This window comes from Miniopterus natalensis, chromosome 1 (genome assembly GCF_054644295.1).
Source record: "Miniopterus natalensis isolate mMinNat1 chromosome 1, mMinNat1.hap1, whole genome shotgun sequence".
NCBI lineage: Eukaryota > Metazoa > Chordata > Mammalia > Chiroptera > Miniopteridae > Miniopterus > Miniopterus natalensis.
In genome coordinates, this window is record NC_142081.1 from 92,732,334 (window position 1) to 92,754,798 (window position 22,465).

The window sequence follows — 22,465 nt, forward strand, 5'->3', positions numbered from 1 at the left end:
CATATGTGAGATATAATTCTGAAACTCATAGACACAAACAACAGTGTAGTGGTTACCAGAGGAGAAGGTTGGGGAGGCACTTAAGGGTGAGGGGGGCCAAATATAGGGTGATGGAAGGTGACTTGGTAACCAAAACACAGATTTGGCTGCCTGCTGCAAAGAAATCCAAACTCCTGAGACAAGTGCTCTGCAAAAGAAAAGAGGTTTAATCAGGTGCTGCAACCTGGGAGAATGGTAAACTCCTGTCTCAATGACTATTCCCACTTCCTGCTCAAACCTCAGTTCTTATAGGGATAGAGAAGAGAGGGCTTTTTTTTTTTTTCTATCCAATTACCTTCCTAAGTTTTGGCACTCTTGGGGCCCTGTCCATTCATCTTTCTAGTTTTTGGCTTCACATATTGGCCAGTTGGGGAGACTTTCTAGCTCTTCCTGACTACAGTATCAGGATCAGTGAGGGGAAAAGGTGAGCTGCAGGACCGGAAGTCAGGAAGGCTGTGTATACCACAGCCCTTAGCCCATCTCCTGAGGTTGGAGACCAAACCAGCACATATGGGTGAGCTAGTTGGAGTCGGTGGGGTACCAATGGATCTTTGCACACCCACCTTCTCTGAACAGACCCCATGTGGCCCATCTCTCTGAACTGGTCAGTTAGACCTGTGCTCACTCTGCTGCCAGTTCCAATGCTTCAAATGAGTGTCTACAGTAACAATTCTCCCCTTCAAAACTGGACCCTTGTAATCATACAAAGGTAAAAGAATGAAGATCTCATCTTCTGTCGTTCCTTCCTGCTGTCAAATGGCATAGTCTCACCTATTCCTGGGTCCATAGATTTTTGCTATCTACTAAAGAAAGAAGGGGTAAGGATGGAGGACCACCTTAATGTGGGGGGGAAGGATTGCTGTCTTTAGTGGCATATATGATATCTAGATGATGCCACTGCTCAACAAGCAAAGCTTGTAAATGGTTTCATATTTTAGGATGCGGTGTTGACATGGGCTTCCAAAGTAACACTCACTGTGTAGAGAAGTATTTAAGTATTAAGTGAAGTGTATGCCTAATAATGTAGGGGAATTGTAGTGAAATCAGAAACTAAAGACTAAAAGATCCCCATAATCTAATCCTGTGAAGGGCTTTGGGTGGCACACCCAACAGTGTGATGAGTTTCCTGAGGAAGCCACTGTCTGGGAAATGCAGATAAACACATTATCAGTTCAAACATGGACATAAAGTATAGCAATTTTCAAAAAATGATAAAATAAAAGGTAACATTTTCACTTAGATTTGGGAGGCACCCTCCCTTTCTGAAAGAGGAATTTTGAATCTTTTTCAGGCATGCACTTCCAGCTTTCCCTTACAGTATCAACAGCAGCAGCAAGATCAAGTCTTCCTCAGGAGGTGCCTGCTTTATCTGTGTGTGTTGGATCCAAGGACTGACTCTTGAGAGCTTTAAGGAAGAGTATGTTGTCAGCAGGATTTTATAGGGACCTGTCTATTGCTTGGCTAACTCCTCTTCAGGACTTTGAGTCTTCCAGGTCTTTAGTAAAACTCAGTCTCCCAGCTGAAGTGGGTGTAAGGGCTAGTCAGATGGTTAGGTAGACCTGTAATGAGTAAACTTGCGCAAAGTTGTTTGTGCTTGCCCTAAACGTTGTACATGTTGTTTGATTTTTTTATTCATGTTCTAAATCTAAAGGGAGTGTTCCTAAATCAAAATCTGAAAGAGGTCACCCATAAATTATTTCAAAAGAGGTTAATTTAAGCCCTCCTAGAAGGACTACCCTAATTTGTAGCAAGGCAATAGAGTGCCTGGTCCCATTTTAAATGTGTTTCTGGTATGCTTTCACTAAATTTTTCTTTATTTTATGGTTCATTTTCTCAGTAGTCCCAGTAGATTTGGGGTCTCTAAGATGCATGTAGTTTCTATTGAATCTTTAGTATCTGTCTTATCTTCTGGGAGATTTCTGAATTGAACAATGACCCATTTTCTCTTTGAATGTTGTAAAGAAGCTCAAGCTTAAAGACTATTTCTTTGAGTAGAAGTTTGGCCACCTCAGTTGTCTTCTCAGTTACAGTGCTGTATGCCTCTACCCATTCAAAAAAGGTGTCTACAAAAACAAACATTTTAAATTTTCTATAATTTTAAGCATCTGTCCTGGGCAGCGCATTATCACTATCTGGTTCAGTAGATTCATTGCCTCCAGCAATTTTAACACAGTCCAACAGTATTGGAGCTTGACCTTAGTTTCTGGGTCCTGCTATTCAAAGACAAGTAATAGTTGCATCTGTTCATCTATTGGGATGCAGGGGGAAAAAAAACCTTCAACTCTAGGTAGCACTAAAAACAATTTGCTATCCCCAGGTACCATGGTCAACAAATATAAAGGATAGGTACTGTAGGGCCAATGTCCTGGACAATGTCATTTATGACCCTAAGGTCCTGTAGAAATCAATATTCATCAGAGTGAGGTTTTTTGACTGGCAAAGTGGGGTTGTTATAGGAATACTGGCATGGCCAAATTAATTCTGATTTTAACAATTTCTGCAATACTGATTAAATTCCCTCTAAGGCTAATTTTTTAAAGGAGTATTATTTCTTCCATAGGATCTGCATCTCTTCTTTTAGGTTAATTTTTACAGGATAGATGTCAACTGCGCTACATGGGGTTCCATTGGCCCAAACAACTCTATTACCTGCTTATAGATCTCTGGTACTTTTAGTCAAGTCAGGAGCACCTGGAGCTGCAAAGCATGTTTTGGCAGGACTCCTAAACATAATTGCTGCTTCTAAGGGGAATTATTTGTGCATGCAATTTACAAAGTAAATCTTGGCCCAACAATGGAATGGAAAGTCTGGCAGGTAGAAAAAGCTGTGGGTAAGTTTGGATTCCCAAGCCAGTTGAAAGAATGCCTGGTTTTGTAATTGTGTGGTCACTCCAATAAACAACACAGCAGCTGGACTTTACTTGGTTAGTTTTGTATTTATGTTTTTATACTGAGTATGTAGCTTCCATATCTACAAGGAAGTCAATTAGCTTGTTTCCTACTGTCAACTGTATCTGGAGCTCTTGTGGGGTAATAGTAATAAATCAGCAGATGTCTAGGGAAGCCCCTGGGCCTCCTCATTCATCATCAGATTTGTCATTCCTTTCTATCTCTTTCCCTCTCCCTTCCTCTCTCTGAAACAAACAAACAAACAAAAATTAAAAATTAAAAAAAACACACAAAAAACTTTTAAAAAATTGGTTGTTGGCATCTAAAAATACCTATTTCCTTCTCAACCAGAATGTTTCTCATGAGTTTGGCTTTTGTGGCAGCAGGCAGCTGGACCTGCGGGTTGTTTTCCCTGGTATCAGATTTGATGAGCCATCCGGGATGTCGTGGGAGATGCCCCTTGGTAAGTCCCTGGAATCTGGAGGGGGTTCCCCAGGCTGCCAGTGGCTAACTTTCCTCATGAGAGATCTTGGAAGTCCCTAGGAGCTGCCAAGTGATTTTTGTTAAGGGACTGCCTCTTTCAGTGCCAGTCACCTGCTATGCTTAACTGGGGGAAGGAAATGAGTTGCTGGTGGGCTGATGAACCTAGACTTGGTAAGTTCCTGGTGTGCATGGCCAGGAACCCTTGCCCCACCATTTGGGTTCTTTGAACCACTCGGGGTTCTTTAGGAATCAATAGATGGTACATGGCTATAAGCATGGCTCAGTAACCAAGAAAAAACCCAGTTCCCCAGTGTGGGATTTGGTTGGAGCACTCTTGAGTTAGCTCTTTGGGACTTTACAATGATACCTGCAGTATCATTTTGGCAGGGGATAAGACTCTATGACTTTAATCCTAGTTCCTCCATGGGAGGAAGTCAGTTTGTTTGAGAGCTCTCATTTATCTGTTCTGTCCTGTTTGAGAGCTCTCTGAGAGCTCTTGTCCATCTGAAGTGAAACTTTTGAGTGTAGTTATTCTCTGCTTGCTTTCTTATCTTTTGGGGATTTGGTTTGCTCTGTGCTGTTTTGTGCACACAGGGAATCCTCTGTTTCCATCATTTGGGCTTTGTGTCATTTAGACCTTGTGAAGGTCATTTGCTGTACTGGTTGATGTGAGATAAGATTCTAAGGGTAGTGTCCCAGTCCCTCCTTTTAGAGGATTTAGATTGAAAGTACTTGTTTGCTTAAGATGTTTTTGTTTCTGTTTTGAAATGGGATAAGATCTCTTATGTGCAAGCTTTTATGTTGTTACATAATAAGGATTCTACTCAAAAAGAATCTAGATTGCTGGTTCAAAGAGGAGAACAGATCTTACTCCCCTCCCAGAAAGTAAAACTCAGAGAGAAGAAAAATGAGGAGATATGGCTTTTGAACACTCTAAATCCTCCTCCTAAAGGTCCAGGAGCTGCTTCAGTCAAGGGAACAATAGATAATTAATACCACCTGCAAACACTATGTAGGCTGTCAGCTGACTGCCACATCTCAACGTAAAGAGGAAAAAATGGCACTTATAAAAAAATTCAAGGACAAAGTAGAAAAAAAACAATCAAAGAACCAAAAAGAAAAAACAGAAGGTCAGCTTAAGGGAGCTGTGTGACAACATGAAACACAATATTCACATCATAGGAATATCAGAAGATGAAGAAAGTGAGCAAGAAACAGATAACCTGTTCGAAAAAATAATGGCAGAAAACTTCCCTAACCTGGTGAAGGAAAAAGTCACAATAGTTCATGAAGAAAAGAGAGTCCCAAGCAAGAAGAACTCTAAGAGGCCCATGCCCAGACACATAATTAAAATGCCAAAAATTCAAGACAGAGAATCTTAAAGGCAGCAAGAGAAAAGCAATCTGTTTCTTAAAAAGGAGCTCCTATAAGGCTGTCAGCTGACTTCTCATCAGAAACTCTACAGGCCAGAAGGGAATGGCATGAAGTATTCAACATAATGAAAAGCAAGGATCTGGCACCAAGGATATACTATTAAGCAAGGTGATTATTCGAAATAAATGGTGAAATAAAGAGCTTCCCAGACAAAAAAAAAGGGGGGGGGGTGGGATTTAAAGGAGTTTATGACTGCCAAACCAGCACGGCAAAAAATGCTAAAGGGACTGCTATAAGAAGAAGTAGAAATAGAGAGAGAATCGTAGGCATAAAGAATTAAAATGGCAAAAAATAAAAACCTATCAATAATAACCTTAAATGTAAATGGATTAAATGCTCCAGTCAAGGAACATATGGTAGCTGAATGGATAAGAAAACATGACCCAAATATATGCTATCTACCAAAGTCCCAACTCAGAACAAAAGACTCACACAGGCTTAAAACAAAAAACAAAAAACAAAAAAAACAAAAAAAACTTCTGGGGAATATTAAGGAAGAGATTGACAGGAATACAGTCATAGTAAGGAACTTTAACACCCCATTGACTTTACTCAATAGGTCTTCCTGACAAAAAAAAAAAATCAACAAGGAAACAGTGACTCTAACTGGCACAGTAGATCAGATGGATTTGAGATTTACAGAACATTTCACCCCAAAGCTGCAAAACATAAATTCTTCTCAAGTGCACATGGGTCATTCTCAAAGATAAGCCACATGTTAGGACACTAAACAAGCCTCCATAAGTTCAAGAAGATTGAAATCATATCAAGCATCTTCTCAGACATTTGCACAAAGGAATACTCTGCAGCTATTAAAAAGGATTCCTTATCCTATGAGACAGCATGGTGGGACCTAGAGAGTATATTGCTAAATGAAATAAACCAGTCAGAGAAAGACAAGTGTCACAGACTGATGAATCTCAGAGGGAAGGCAGGGGTTGGTGGGTGGGTGGGGAGGGATTAACCAAAGAATTTATATGATGTATACATAATCCATGGACACAGATAAGAATGTAGAGAAGGCCTGGGGGGTTGCAGTATGGAGAGGATCAATGGGCAAAAAGGGTACATCTGTAATACTTTCAACAATAAAGATAAAAAAAAATCCTCAAGAAGCTAAAACAGCTCAAGCCTTGTAACTACCCTTCCCTCATCCAGACTGCTTACCAGTTGTCAAGGATAAAAAAAAAAAAATATTGTCTTCTCTACAAATGTTAATAATACTTTTATGTATATAGTAAAAAATAAAAACTATGTCAAGTTTTTTTTCCAGGATCATGAGATTTAGAAAGATATTTGCTATTAAAAGCTAGTTTAAGTTTGGTTGATGTCTTTTAAAGTTATTAGCATAAAATATAGGTTTGTTTTACCTGGGTTTACAGGAATAAGTTCATGTTATTTACCTCTGTTACAAGATTTGTCAAGAAAATGGCTTGGGTAATAGTTAACTTTAAAACCTCATAATGTTTTTAAGAAATAATAAACAGATACAACTATATTGAAGGGTTTTTTTATGAAGTTTTTGATATACCTTAACTAATTTTCCAAAGTTTTTGGTAGTTAAAACTTTGGAGTTTTGCTGGGTTAAATGATAACAATTATTAAATATCTGGATATTTTGAAATAACAGGATACTGAAATATTCATTGATCTGATTTTGCTTACTTTGGCTTCTTATTGCAGAGAAGCTAAAGAATAGATTTGGATCTGTTAATGAATATACCTTATATTTTATTTGAAATATGTCTCTTGAAAATATGAGTGTGTTTGCCAGTAAGAGAACCTGTTTCTAGAAACTGTGAAATGTACTCATAAAAATATCAATCAAAAGAATGTTAATTGCTTACTTGTAGTTGTCACTAAAAATATCAAAGTTTCTTAGAGTTAAAAGTTCTAATTAAGTTGGAAAGTATTTGTACAGTTTGGTAAATAGAAGGTATAAATTGTGAAGTTTCTTGAAGAAAAAAGAAGAAAATAAGTTGTTCTAAAGCTTGTTATTTCTGAATCAGTAAGAAGTTTGGTAAAAAAAATCTTGAGAGAAACATATAGGTAAGCTGAATAATAAATTTAATTAGGTAAATGAATCTGAAAATCAAAAGCAAGGCAATACACAGCTTGTTTCGTTCTTTTTTAGTCTTTTAAAAGGGAAAAAAGTTTAAAAAATCAAAAATAAAAGGGAAAAAAGTTTGTCCTGTATCTACTGAGAGAGCAAAGATTCTATGTATTATTAAAGTAGTTATGTGTTGCCCTGGCTAATGTTGCTCAGTAGTTAGAGTGTTGGCCCATGCACCAAAAGGTCTTGGCTATAATTCCCAGTCAAGGGCACGTACCAGGGTTGTAGGTTCAATTCCTGGCTCTGGGTGCATGCAGGAGGCAACCAATTGATGTGTCCCTGTCATATTGATGTTTCACTCTCTCTCCCTGCACCCCACTCCATCCTGTCCACTCTCTCTAAAAAACCAATTGCAAAAAATATCCTCAGATAAGAATTTGAAGAAAAAAAAAGTTATTGGTCATATTGTATTAATCAGGTGCTTGATTACTTAAAACCCTGCCTTCTTAATTCTAAGTACTAAAATTTTGCTAGCCTATATTTCTGTTTGAGTCCTTTTGTTCTCACTTTGGTTAAATAAATAATTTAATATTGTTTCATAGTGATATATGATTTTTTGGTCAAGTATGTTTGACAACCAAGTGTTTACATTTTAAGAGACTTTTTCTTGACCTAAAATTAACTTTGAGTCATTCCAATAGGCTTCTGAAATACCTCTAGAATTTGTCCTCTCTCCTTAAAAAATGAGAAATTTTAAACTAATTAAGCCTATCTGATATGCTTAAAGTACATGGAAGTCTTTGTTAAATAAATAATAACTATGTTCTACTTGTAAACACATATTTTTGTTATTAAAATGGATGTTCTAGATATTATATAAAAATATCCAGGAGTCTAAAAAAGTTTTGATATACTTTTATTTGTAACTCTAATTATTCTCTTAAAATGTTACAGGAAAAGAAATTTCTTTGTCAATTGCATTATAATCAGATCTATAACTATGTCATTTTAAGGTTTTTGTCATTTAGAGATGGTTATTTTTTTACTCTGATGCACTTGAAAGTATGTTACATCTTCAGAAACATCCATGGAAAGGATTCTGACTTATTCTAAATTACATTTCTCAGAATAAATTTTCAGATTGTACCTTTGAACTAAAACTCTATGGAATAGCTAGATTTATGGAAATACTGGCAAATAGTAAGGATAAACAAAAATTGATTATGAGACTGCAAAAACTGAAGGTGGTTATAGTTTTTCTAACATTTTATTGAATATATTGCTAATTTTTAATCTTTTTGTTTTTCAGACATAAAAAAACTTTTTTTTCTTAAAGCAATTTGGTAAATTATACTTTCATAAGCAATACTAGGGCATTTATACTTTTCTCCCTAATCCCTCCACATATTGGTAACTCTTAATTAGTAAGTATTATTGTTCTCATGGCAATGTTTGTTTGCATAAATCCAATAGGAATCTGATTTCTTCATAATAAGATGTATAAACCAAATATCCAACTGTGGTTTTTCTAACCGAGACTATGATTGGAATGTCATGTCTAATAAAGACTTGCCTAGACTCTAAACATCAACAGAAAGCTTTAAGGAATGAAGATTGACTTTGAAGCTGATAAAAGCACCTTGGAGAAAGGGCTTGCTACCTTGCTTATTCACATGGTTTATAGCAGTCTTTCCAGGTGAGAAGTGAAAATTGCTTTCCTGAGAGATGGCAAGGAAGAAGCTCAAGACATTTTGTGTATCTTTAGAACTTGAGAAACTCACTGAAATCTGTAAGTATTGCAGCCAAAGCCTGAGGACAACAGTGTGGCTTGGCTTCTTTGCCCTGAGAGGCTAATTAAAGTTCTATCTGGAAATTCCTAATGAGATTCCAGCAAAGCAGATTTAAGAGAGCCTATATGATTTATTACTATTCTTGCTGTGTTTATGCAAATAACCAGGCTGAATGACTAAACTTAATGCAGTAAATTGATTGGTTTAGCTTTGGCTCTTTGATAAAAATGAGAGTGATTTTAGGGGTAGAAATTGTGTTGCAATAGATTCTATAATACACAGTTATGGACATTGGACTCTAGTTCAGTTCATTGTCATCAGTTTTATTTTTCACTTAAGAACAGAACTGGATCTTGAATTTGTACAGCTTTTGTCCCAATAATATTCAGATTTGTAATATGGCTTGCCTCCACCAGGTTACAAGCCATTCTCATACTCAGAGAATATTACTTCTATACACCATCACCACCTCCTTCTGTGCCCAGGCCTCATCACCCCTCTGACAGAGAGCAAAGATCTCTTGGCACTGAAGGAGCATGATGGACCCCTTCAGCTGAGAGTAGTTATAGAAAAGACCCTACATCCATTTTCCCTAAAATAATTCAGAGCAAAGATGAGGTAAACAGACAGACAAGATCAGAGTAACAATGATAGGCCAGGAATAAAAGGTCACCAAGGCAGAAAGCCTCGGGTACCTAGCAACGGGCATGGTAAAAAAACAAATGAGTAAAAATAGGCACATAGGCAGATAATGAAGTGAAGTGGTGACTCAGATGATGAATGAGAAAGCCCAAGGTCTCTTTGTACAACTCCCAACCCATCATTATTTCCCCCAGGGGCCCTGGATACAATTGACAGTGGGAAACAAATTGATTGACTTTTTAGTTGACACTGGAGTCACTTATTTGGTTTGAAATATAAGAATGACTAAAAGAAGTCAGGAAAACTTCTAGGTAGTAGGAGTTACCAGACAGATGCAACAAAAAGTCTTTCTCCAACCCCTAGAGCATCATTTAGAAGATTTTAAGTTGTCACACAGTTTCCTCTATATACAAAATGCCTAATACCATTGCTGGGATAATATTTGTTATGCAAGCTAAATGCTCAAGTAACTTACTTACCAGAAAAAGAACAGGTCCACCTTCAGGTTTTGCCAGAGCATGCATTATAGTTCCAGATGCTCTTAGCCTGTCCAGACAAAACAGAAGGGGAATTATTCCCACCAGAGATTTATGAAAGAACCCAGTTATCCACCTGAGGAACCTCTCCACCCTTTCCAACCTGGAAACAAAGTACTATGGAAGACATGAAAAAATCAGAGACCTGAACACCATTTTGATGAAAAGTGGATAGGTACATATGATGTACTACTAACAACTCACACCTCTTTAAAGATTACAGGAGTAAAGCCATGGATCCACCACACTCGAGTGAAAAAGGCACAGCTGAAAAAAAGAGTAAAGTCCTCCAACAACATACCCTCTCTGGCTGTTAAAGACTGCCATGGCCATAACAAGCACTAACCATATTACGCAGTGGGCCCCAGAATGTTACATGTTCATATGTGGTTCACAAGGCCAGACTTAAGCCTATAACTATTATGGAACAAGACTGATACTGCACAATGTCTTCTAGGATCATTAGTTACTCCTTTATTAGTTCACCTAGGAAATGAGACCTGCCACTGGACTAGCTTGCTCAAACTGCTCACTTGAGTAGCTCAATATCTTCCAGGATACATCCCTGACAAGAATGAGTACATCTTTGGTTATATACTCTTGCCATGGTGGTGAGTCAACCCACCAGAATATTTTACACATACTAACTAAAACATTAATAATTATAGTCAATTAAACTGCTACTTTGTTTTTCAATCAGCAAAAATCTTCAGATTCTCTAGTAAAATTGTTTTATTTATTTATTGCTTAATCTTCACCTGAGGATTTTTTTCCATTGATTTTTTTTTTTTTTTTTAGAAAGAGTGGAAAAGAGGGAGGGAGGTTCAAGGAGAAAGAGAAAGAGAGAACACTGATGTGAGAGAGACACATCAATTGGTTGCTTCCTACATGCACCTCCAAGACCAGGGATCGAACCTACAACCCCTTGAGTCTGTGGGCCAGTGTGCTAACCACTGAGCAAAAATGGCCAGGACTTTGCCCTAGACTGTTTTTCTCAGTGGTTAGAGCATTGGTCTGAGAACCAAAGGGTCTTGGGTTTGATTCCATCCAAGGGCATGTACCTCAGTTGCAGGCTCGATCCCTGGCCCTGGTTGGAGTACATGTGGGAGGCAGCCAATCAATGTGTCTGTTTCACCTCAATGTTTCTGTCTCTCTCCCTTCCACTCTCTGAAAAGCCTTCCACTGTTTTGGAAAAGCAATGAAAAAAATATCCTCTGGTGAGGATTTAAAAAAAAAAAAATGGCCAAGGCTCTAGAGAAAGTTGTCTTACAAAATCAAATTGAATTCAACCAGATGTTGGCAGAACAAAGAGATGTATGACATCAACACTTCACTCAGCTCAGGTAGAAACAAGCATTACTAAAATCATGCTACCTGACTTCAGCAAACATTAAACCATCACATTCCTGTCTTTGAAGGAACCAAAGATGGGTTTGTGAAACTGTTCTCATGGATATCTCAAGGACTCAGGCCCATATTAGGAGAAATTTTAATTTAGGTTTAGCCTTTCTTTTCTTTACAATGCTTATCTTTATTGTTTTAAAACTCTTTATGACTTGCTTTCCCATGCCAGAAAAATTGGATCTGCCTGACAGGAGCCCCTAAGAAATATATCTGCTTTTAACTCATAATATTTTCTTTATAACAGGCTCAAGTCTTTTATTCCCCCAGAAGATTCAGAGGACATCAATAGCTCCATAGACATATTGGCAGTGGGGAATTGTAACAGAGAATAAAAACTTTATACTAAGTTTACAAATCATGAAATGGAATTAGAATATCATGTACTAACAAACTGATAAAGAGAGCTCACATATTAATAATTTTCTTATAAACATATTGCAGGCATCAGCAGTCCAGTTCCTGCTTATAGAAGAAAGAGCCTTGACCACGATTTGGGTTGACACAGATTGCCCAACTGCAGGAATTTGGCTAGCACTGACTAGATCCAGTATGTTGACATTAAGGATCCATATCAGGACCAACAAGGACACTGCCTGGATATCCACAGCCCTCCTCCTGATCTTTTTTCCTGCTTTCCCTTGCCCTCCCTATGAACACCCTTGCCTGAACTGAGATGTTAATATGGTTTTGAAAACATGAGCCTGTCATATTTTCAGGTTGTTGACTCCTGAAAAAAACACAATCAGGTATCACTTCAAACCTGTAAGAATGGCTACCATCAACAAGTCAACAAATGGCATCTGCTGGTGAGGATGTGGAGAAAGGGGAACCCTGGTACACTGCTGGTGGTAATGCAGACTGGTGCAGCCACTATGAAAAACAGTATGGAGGTTCCTCAAAAAATTAGAAATGGAGCTGCCTCTTGATCCAGTGATCCCACTTCTAGGAATATATCCTAAGAATCCTGAAACACTAATCAGAAAAAATATATGCACCCTTATGTTCATAGCAGGGCAATTTACAATAGCTAAGATCTGGAAACAGCCCAAGTGCCCATCAGTAGCTGAGTGGATAAAAAAGCTATGAAGTATTTATACCATAGAATATTATTCAGCTGTAAAGAAGAAGGATCTCGTACCGTTTGGGACAGTATGGAAGGACCTGGAGAATATTACGCTAATGGAAACAAGCCAGGCAGAGGAAGACAAACATCACATGATTTCACTTATATGTGGAATCTAAAGAACGTAATAAACTGATAAACAGAAATGATTCAGTAACATGGAAGAAAGGATCAGACTGATGAATCTAAGAAGGATGGAGGGGGGTGGGTGGTTGTAGGGGGAGAGATTAACTAAAGAATTTCTATATGCATATATGTACAACCCAAGCACAGGGACAGTGGTGTGGTAGGGACTGGGGAGGGGGGTGGAATGGGTCATTGGGGAGAAAAAGGGACACATATTTTGAACAAAAATTTTAAAGAATTTTTAATAATAAATAATAAAATAAAATAATAAAATAATAAAGTAAAATAATAAAATAAAATAAAAAAATAAAATAAAATAAAATAATAAAATAAAATAAAATAAAATAAAAGGCTTACAGAATGCCACACACTTTTCACAAGTAATTGGACAAATTCTCACTTTTAGAAAAAATTAGTCTGTATGCTCCAAATTTTAAAGTACTATAAACATCTAGAGTGCCACTCAGTGCTTTTAAAAGTATATTAAGAGGACACAACTAATATGCAAAAATTTGATGAGAGACTATTCAAACATGACCATGATAACTATTTACCAATTAATGCCACTTCATTTCTTTAGTGGTTCAAGCACATTCTGGTAGGGGAAAGGCATTTTCAAATAGAAAATCAAATGACACGCCACAAAAACTCTTCAAAAAACAAAACAAAAATGTCTGGGTTACCCAGATAAATAAACTTTCTGAACTGAAACACTACAAGTTTTAACACACACAGACTTTAAGCACTTCTACTGACTTCCATTAGATATACACAGAAGTGTCACTGGTATAGTACAATCTCATTGTGAAGGCATGTAATATGTGAAAGAATGATAATAGTATACAAAATAAAACTGCATAAATTATGTTCTTCACTACTATATAAGGTAAATTTTAGGCTCACGATAAGAGTTTTATAAATGTTAGTTTTAAGATCTTGAATTTTATAGAACAGTACATTCAACATCTGAATCAAGGAAATTCTTTAGTGGTTTAGAATTCTCTGAGAATGTATTAACCAAGAGTAAATCACTTTCTTTAAAAATAAGAAATGCTTCATGTAACTCAGTAATCCAACTCCTTTACCCTTAAAGGTGATCTTCAGCACAACAGAGTTACCTAAAGTTAAGACCAGCAATTATCTTTAAAAAAAAAAGTTTTGTTTTAATATAAAATAAAGATAGAGCCCAGCCAGGCGTGGCTCAGTGGTTGAGTGTTGACCTGGGATCCAGGCGATCAGGGTTCGATTCCCAGTCAGGGCACATGCCCGGGTTGCGGGCTCGATCAATGACTCTCTCATCATTGATGTTTCTATCTCTCTCTCTCCCTCTCCTTTCCTCTCTCTGAAATCAATAAAGGTATATTTAAAAAAATAAAAATAATAAAATAAAATAAAATAAAATAAAATAAAATAAAATAAAATAAAATAAAATAAAATAAAGATAGACTACACAACGTTTTGTAACTGTCCTGGGAAAGAAGAGTTCATAGTGCACATAAAAGACCCACATGGTTGTTTCCTGGGTCCAAAGAAATCCTGGAAAGTTTTAAATTGACCTTATCACACTGTTACAAAAGGAAGCAGTATCCTTCTGTTCCCTTTCAGTGAGATAGAACAATTAACCTCGCAAATTAGAACCCAAGTGAAGATCTGAAGAAAAAGACAGTCCAGGCAAAGCCACAGAATTACATTTTGATATCATCCTGTTGACTGAGTTATGGCAAAGTTTTCTTAATCTGCAAAGCTGTAAACCTAGCTGCTCCATTGGCATACCAACATTCTCTCATAATTTTAACCATTACTCTCAATGCTTCACAGCTCTGCTATCTGTTTGGAATATTTGGCCTCAACTTCTGTTCACAAACAACCTTTCTCATTTCTTCCACTGATGGATCAGAAGGTACAAGATCATAATAAGGCAGCTGATAATCTTCATAAATTCCACCAATAGAACATCTTCAAGCTACTTCCCAGAATACTAAGCCCATTGCATAGATGTCCACACTCTTGAAGGATTCAAAGTGTTTCATATTTATGGAATCATCTAGAACTTCAGGGGCTATGTACCTTTCTGTTCCCACTCTGTGGTTTGGAGCAATATCAATTGTTTGTGACTGAATCATGCCTTACTGCCAGTTCCAAGTCTGCAATACAGCAAGTTCCATTCTTTACCAAGGTATTTTTTTATTTATTTCATATCTCTGTGAACAATGGCTGGTTTTCCTTGGGTACCAACAATCTCCATATGAAGATGGGCAAGTCCACTTGCTATGGACAGAGCAAGTTTTATCATTCCTTCCACAGTAACTGTGTAGCTGTTCAGATAATCAAAAAGGGATCCATGCTCATGATAATCTGACACCAACCAGAGCTGAATCCACGTACCAATGTCTTTACTGTCTGCTGCAAAAAAACCCAAGATGTTTTCATGATGTAACATTATAGTTTGGTAAATCTCTGCCTCACAGAACCATGAATGTTCTTCTTGAGAGGAGCATATTTTAACAGCAGCTTCTTCTCATCTCCACTTTCCTTGCCAAACTTCTCCAAATTGACCTTTGCCAATACTTTCTTGTTACACAATAGTTCTTCCAACAAGCAATGGTAAATCTGATCCAGATTCCAATGTTGTCATATCATAAATTAAATCTTTTAATGTAGTACCCTCTGAAATAAAAAGGCAATGTAATGAAAGGACCTCTTCATTTGGCACTTCATAGTGAATGACAATGCAGTTATGGCAGATATAAACCATCAATTTGAGTGAAATACAGATGAAGCAGACTGATGCAACAATGACAGCTGCCAGTTCAACAGGACCAAGGCCAGGTGATGACTTTCCAACAGTTGGGAGTTCTATTTTATTTCAGTGGTCCTGATTGCAGCAGTACATTGTAGTAACAGAACCAGTTTTTGAAGATAGTGCACATACAAATGGCCTGTCTTGAGGAATTAGGTTGATTTCAGCTATCCACATGTTATTGTGTATAATTTTGTCTGTGGTCTCTGTAACAGAGACAAAGCAGAGCCCATCTGTGACACAAATAAAATTATCTTTTGTGAAAAGGTGGCAGAAACAATGTAATGCACCCCCACCAGCAGCATTGCTGCTGCAAGCAGGAGGAACAGCAGGGTATGCAGAGCAGCGGTCGCCACTTCCATGGTCTGGCTGGCACCATCTGATGCCCTCTGGGGCCCTGCTGCCACCCGGCCTTAGCAAGCCTCACCCTCCCCACCTCCCTTAAAAAACTTTTAATTCTAGGTTTCTAGGTTAGAAGGACAGAGGGAAAATGTGTCCTACATTTGACAGACTGATTTGATTTTGGAAGTCTTGGGTCAAGTAAACTATTACTTGAGATGAGCATCTGATCTATGCCAACCTTGCTGACACAGGAAACAGAAAGAAGAGAAGGAAATCCAGGATCCCTTCAGGCCACATACACACAGAAATGAAGTTCTAACCTTTAGCAACCAGAAATGCAATCTGACACTGGCATCTGTAAAAGGTACTGCCTTCTCCTCTCAAGTCACAAGAGGGAAATTCAATTTTTTAACAATCCAAGTTACTCTTATTTACTCTTTTCCTTTAAAACACAAAACAAGCATTTTATTGGGAAGATGGTAGCACTGTGAGAAGCTGCAGAGTGCCCCCACTCCCAGCCATGGACACGGTTTGTGCCTAAATTACTATGTAACCAGCTTGGAAAAAGCAGAGAAACATACCTGAGTGGACATATTTTGAGTAGGGAGCACTGAAGAAATATCATAGAGTCCAGTAAGGGGGGGAGGTGTAGAAAAGGGGAGTCCCACCTGACGTGTATGTTAGGCTACAAGCCCTGAGGGTTGGAGGCTGCAAAGTTCCCTCCCTCAGCAGTGCAGACCAGCATCCAAAAGCAAAGATCTCATACCAAGAGTAGAGGAGAGGGGAGCAGTATGCCCTACCCAGAGGGCAGAGGGACCTAGGAGAGTGGGGTGCCCATGGGGAGGAGACAGCTCCTTCCTAGCAAGACAAAGCTTCTCATGGTGGCTGCAACCAGACTCTAACACTCAGATGTGCTGACCATAGGAAAGGCTGTCCAAAAGTATGCGGCACCAGAGTAGTAAGGGACAGAGAGCTGCACTGAGCAGCCACACACTGGGACCCTCTGCCTCCCAGTAAGGCATTGTGTTGAGCTACAGAAAGCACTGAATCTGTGTGGCATGGGGAAGGGTAGGAGAGCATCCGGCCCTTAGCTCCGGTGGGGGGAGTCTGGGATTTGTGACCAGCCCTGAGAATGTCTTGGTGGCTTGTGGGGCTGCCCAAGCTTTACTGAGATCAGTGGTGCAGGGGAGCAGGGTCCCCACCCTCTGGGTGCCCTGGTGCACAAGCAGCAGAACCTTGCAAGGTGAACTTTCTGCTTGTGTGTTGCTTTGTGCATTCTTGAGATTCTGATCACTGAACTGGCTCCCACCTTCCCGGCCTGCACTGGGCAGACAGACCAGCAGAAGCTGGGATTTGGGCCTGCACAGCAGACTGTTTGAGGGGCATGCCCCGTGTGACCAGCCAACCAGATCTGGGAAGGGAGGGGTGGAGCTTGCCTGTCTCTCCTGCACCTGGGAGCACCACCCCCAATAGGAAAGGGGCTGTTTAAGCTCACTGAAGCCCCAGATACCCTGCAGGGCACAGTCCTGAGGGAGAAGGGACAACAGCTCGCAGGAGGACATTACAAGAATAAGGCTTTCAGGGACTGTTGTTTAGGAAATGGAGGAAATGCTGAAAACCCCTGCTGGGGGCTGGGCAGGCAAAGGGCTCACTGGAATGGTTTTTAATCAAACCTATGAACTCATCCTGCTGAAACAGCCTATACAGAAAAGGCAACAGGCTGAAATCAATCTGAAACTGTAGCAGGCCAGTGCATGGGGAACTAGAATCTGAGGGCAAGGTAGAGACAGAGGAGCTGGCTGTGGAGCAAAGACTAACTCCCTCACAGTGAGTGCCAGATAGCAAAACCTCTAAGTAAAGGGAGAGATATTCCAAGCCACACTAGCCATCTTGCACCCTAAAGACTCTACAGAAGGCTCTGCAGTAAAACCAGGCAACTATAAGGTGGCAAAATAGTTGACAAGAGAAAGTGGTTCATAGAGAGCCTCAGATCAACCATCTACCCAAGCACTCCAGAGCCAAATCTAGATAGCTCCTCATATTGTGTGATACACAAATATCTCCCAGGAGAACGCAAATCAGCATAAAAAAACAGTGAGCCACAGACAACATAAGCTGTCCAGAAGAAACTCACTAATTGACTGTCCTTTTTCCCCCCTTCTTTCTATTTTTCCTTTAGGAAGAAGAAAAAGGGAAAAAAATATATTTTTTTCTACTTTTTAAACTTTATAATTTTTTTTATTTTTTACAAGTTTTAATTAAGTTTTTCATCATATTTTTTTTTAATAATTTTGTGTTGCTTACCTAGATTTTTGTTTTGTTGCTCTGTTTTGTTTTGTTTATTTGCTTTCTTTCATTTTATTCTTGCTTCTACTATCAAGAATTTCTTACCCAGCCTGGCGTGGCTCAGCGTTTGAGCTTCAACCTGGGATCCTGGCAATCAAGGTTTGGTTCCCCATTAGGGCACATGCCCGGGTTGCGGGCTTGATCACCAGTTGGGGGCATGCATGAGGCAGCCGATCAATGATTCTCTCATCATTGATGTTTTTCTCTTTCTCTCTCCCTCTTTTTTCCTCTCTCTGAAATCAATAAAAGATATATTTAAAAAAAAAAAAAAAAAAAAGAATTTCTTGATATTCCCTGCTTAATTGCTAGGACTTTATGATTATAACCAACAAGTTTACTGTTTTTCTCTATAGTTTCCCTCAAATCTCTTACTGGATTTCTTCTGGCTCTGGCTTTATCTCTCTCTGTCCTCTCGATCCAAATGCATAATTTTTCTTTTCTTTTTCTCTCTTCTTCTTTTCTTTCTTTTGTTTTTCTCCCTCCTGTCTTCCTGTCTTTTTGCTCAATTATTAATTTCTCTTATTCTCTTTATCATATTTTTATTTTTTCATTTTCAACTTTTATCCTATTCCTATTCCCTCACTTAATTTTTTGCTGGCCCTTTTTTCAGAGCCTTTTTTCTGCCTCTTTTATCTCCCAGTAGCTTCTCTATTTTTTACATTTTAGTTTAGTTTATTATTATTATTCTCTAAATTTCTGTTACTGTTAACAACAATATACTTTTCTCTTTCTAAGCTTTACTTTTTTCTCACCTTTTTTTTTCTCTAGAATGTATGTTCTCCCTTCACTCACCCAGTTCTGTTTTCACTTGAGTTGTTTTAATTGTGATTGTCAAGATATTTTATAAAATACCCCTTGTTTCCTGAAAGATTAGTTGTGCATTGTCATGCCTTCCTAGTACCTGTACAACAGCTTACATCATGAGGTTGGGGTGGAGACACACAGTGAGCCAACCTGAGAGGAGAGTCCTACCAAAGACTGGTCAATAACAATCTAGACCCAACCACAATAGGAGAGCCCAAAGAACCCACAAAAGGGACACCCACAAAAGGGACACACCTAGAGCAAAGAACTCAGAATTATAAAGAAAACACACCTCTGAGCTCCACTGAACTCACAATACAAAATCCCTCTCCATAAGACTGGAAGACAAAAAATATATTTAATATATAGATACAAACACTAAGAGCCACCAAAATGGGGAGACAAACAAGTAATTTAAAAAAAAAAAATTCTAGAAAAAGACTTTGATGAGATGGAGTTAAGCAAATTATCAGACAGAGTTCAGAGTAATGATTATAAAGATGTTCAAGGAAATTAATGAGAAAAACAAGGCACTAGAGGGTAAGAGCGAGGATTTTAGTGAAAACATAAAAAAAGAGATACATAACATAAGACAAATCAGACAGAAATAAAGAATGCTGTATCTGATAGCAAAAATACACTGGAAGGCCCAGCCAGGTGTGGCTCAGCAGTTGAGAGTCAACCTGGTATCCAGGCAATCTGGGTTTTATTCCTGGTCAGAACACATGGCCAAGTTGCAGGCTTGATCCCTAGTTGGGGGCTTGCAGGAGGCAGCCGAACAATGACTCTCTCAGCATTGATGTTTCTATCTCTCTCTCTCCCTCTCCTTTCCCTGAAATCAATAAAGATATATTTAAAAAAAAAAATTAAAAAAAGAATACGCTGGAAGGATTAAAAGCAGGCCTAATGAAGCAGAAAATAGAATAAGTGACTTAAAAGACAGGGTAGAAAAAAATCACTCAATCAGAGCAGTAAAAAGAAAAAACACTTAAAAAGTATGAGGACAGTCTAAGGGAGATTAGGGACAACATGAAGCGAAACAACATTCACATTATAGGAGTACTAGAGGGGGAGGAAAGAGAGCAAGGGATAGAGAACTTGGTGGAGGAAATAATGACACAAAATTTTCCCATACTGGTGAGAGAGAAAGCCACACAGATTCAGGGAGCACAGAGGGTTCCAAACAAGAGGGACCCAAAGAGACCCACTCCAAGACACATCATAATTAAAACAGTAAATGTAAAGGACAAAGAAAATATAAAGAGCTGCAAGAGAAAAACAAACAGTGACCTACAAGGGAACCTCCATAAGGCTGACATCAAATCTCTCAACAGAAATTCTTCAGGCCAGAAGGGAGTGGCATGAAGTTCTCAGAGTAATGAAAAGCAAGAATATGCAACCAAGATTGCTATATTTAGCAAAGCTATCATTTAAAATTGAAGGTGAAATAAAGAGCTTCCCAGGGAAGAAAAAAAAAAAAAAAGGCTAAAGGAGTTCAGTACCACCAACCATCATTGCAAGAAATGCTAAAAGGACTGCTTTAACAAAAAGAAAGAATAGTGAGAGAAAGGTACATCAGCATAAAGGGGGAAAATGGCATTCAATAAGACTATATCAATAGGAACCTTAGATGTAAATGGAATAAATGGTCCAATCAAAAGACATAGCATAGCTGAATGGATAAGAAAACAGGACTCAAATATATGTTGTCTACAAGAGACCCATATGAGAGCAAAAGATTCAAACAGTCTAAAAGTGAAGGGATGGAAAAAAATATTCCATGCACAGGGAAAGGAAAGAAAAAAGCTGGAGTAGCAATACTTATTTCTGACAAAATAGACCTCAAAATAAACACCATAACAAGAGACAAAGATGGTCACTACCTAATACTAAAGAGATCAATCAAACAGGAGGAAATAACCCTTATAAACATTTATGCACCCAATATAGGAGCACTTAAATATTTTTAAAAATTCTTGGGGGACTTTAAGAAGCAGATTGACAGCAACACAATCATAGTAGGGGACTTTAACACTCCACTGTGAGCACTGAACACATCATCAAGACAAAAAAATCAATAGAGAAACATAGACCTTAAATGACTCACTAGACCTAATGGATTTAATTGACAGTTTCAGAACATTTCATCCCCAAGAAGCAAAATACACATTCTTCTCAAGTGCACATAGAACATTCTCAAAAATAGATCAAATGTTAGGGCACAGGGCAAGTCTCTAAAAATTCAAGAAGATTGAAACCATGTCAAGCATCTTCTTGGATCACAATGCCATGAAACTATAAATAGAACACTTTAAAAAAAACTTAAAAATATTCAAATACTTGGCAGCTAAAGGGCATTTTATTAAACAATGAATGGGTTACCAATAAGATCAAGGAAGAAATCAAACACTTCATGGAAAAAAAATGAAAATAAACAGAAAAAAAAACAAAATCTATGGGACACAGAAAAAGTAGTCCAGAGAGGAAAATTCATAGTACTAGAGAACTATCTCAAGAAACAAAGTAAAGCTCTAATGAATCATCTAACACAACAACTAAAAGAACTAAAATGAGAACAGAAAGAAAATCCCTGAGAAAGTAGAAGGAAGGAAATAATAAAAATCAGAGCAAAACTTAATGACATAGAGACAAAGAAAACAATACAAAAAAATCAATGAAACCCAAAACTGGTTCTTTGAAAACATAAACAAAATTGATGCACTTTAGCCAGACTCACTAAGAAACAAAGAGAGAGGACCCAAATAAATAAAATCAGAAATGAAAGAGGTGATATAACAACTGACCCAACAGAAATACAAAGGATTTTCAGAAAATACTACAAGCAACTATATGCCAACAAACAGGACAACCTGGGTGAAATGGACAAATTCCTAGAAGCATATAACCTTCCAAAGCTGAATCAAGAAAAGGCAGAAAACCTAAATAGGCTGATAACAACTAAAGAAATTGAAGCAGTAATCAAAAAACTCCCAGCAAACAAAAGTCCTGGACCAGATAGATTTACTGGTGAGTTTTACCAAATATTCAAAGAAGAATTAACACCTATTCTATTCAAACTATTCCAGAAAATTCAGAAGGAGGGTAAACTCTCAAATTCTTTTTATGAGGCCAGCATCATCTTAATCCCAACACCAGATAAAGACACTACAGAGAAAGAAAATTACAGAACAATATCCCTGACTAAAATAGATGCTAAAATCCTCAACAAAATACTAGGAAACTGGAACCAGCAATACATTAAAAAGGTGATACACCACAACCAAGTGGGATTTATTCCAGGGATGCAAGGATGGTACAACATCCACAAATCAATAAATGTGATACATCACAGAAACAAAATGAAGAACAAAAATCATATGAACATATCAATAGATGCAGAAAAAGCATTTGACAAAATCCAACACCCATGTCTAATAAAAAGTCTCAGCAAAGTGGGAATAGAGGGATCATACCTCAACATAATAAAGGCCATATATAACAAACTTACCGCCAACATCATACACAATGGGCAAAAGCGAAAACCATTTCCCTTAAAACAGATACAAAACAGAGATGTCCACTTTCACCACTCCTATTCAATACAGTTCTGTAAGTCCTTGCCACAGCCATCATACAGGAAGAAAATATAAAAGG

The 22,465-nt window shown here is 38.0% G+C and overlaps 1 long non-coding RNA gene and 1 pseudogene across 1 annotated transcript in view; both read right to left on the bottom strand.

The window, feature by feature from the left end:
• Positions 1-22,465, bottom strand: part of LOC148094265 (uncharacterized) — a 313,472-nt gene that overhangs the window by 45,466 nt on the left and 245,541 nt on the right. The window lies entirely within an intron of this gene.
• On the bottom strand, positions 14,205-15,681 carry LOC107539641 (TGF-beta receptor type-1 pseudogene; annotated as a pseudogene).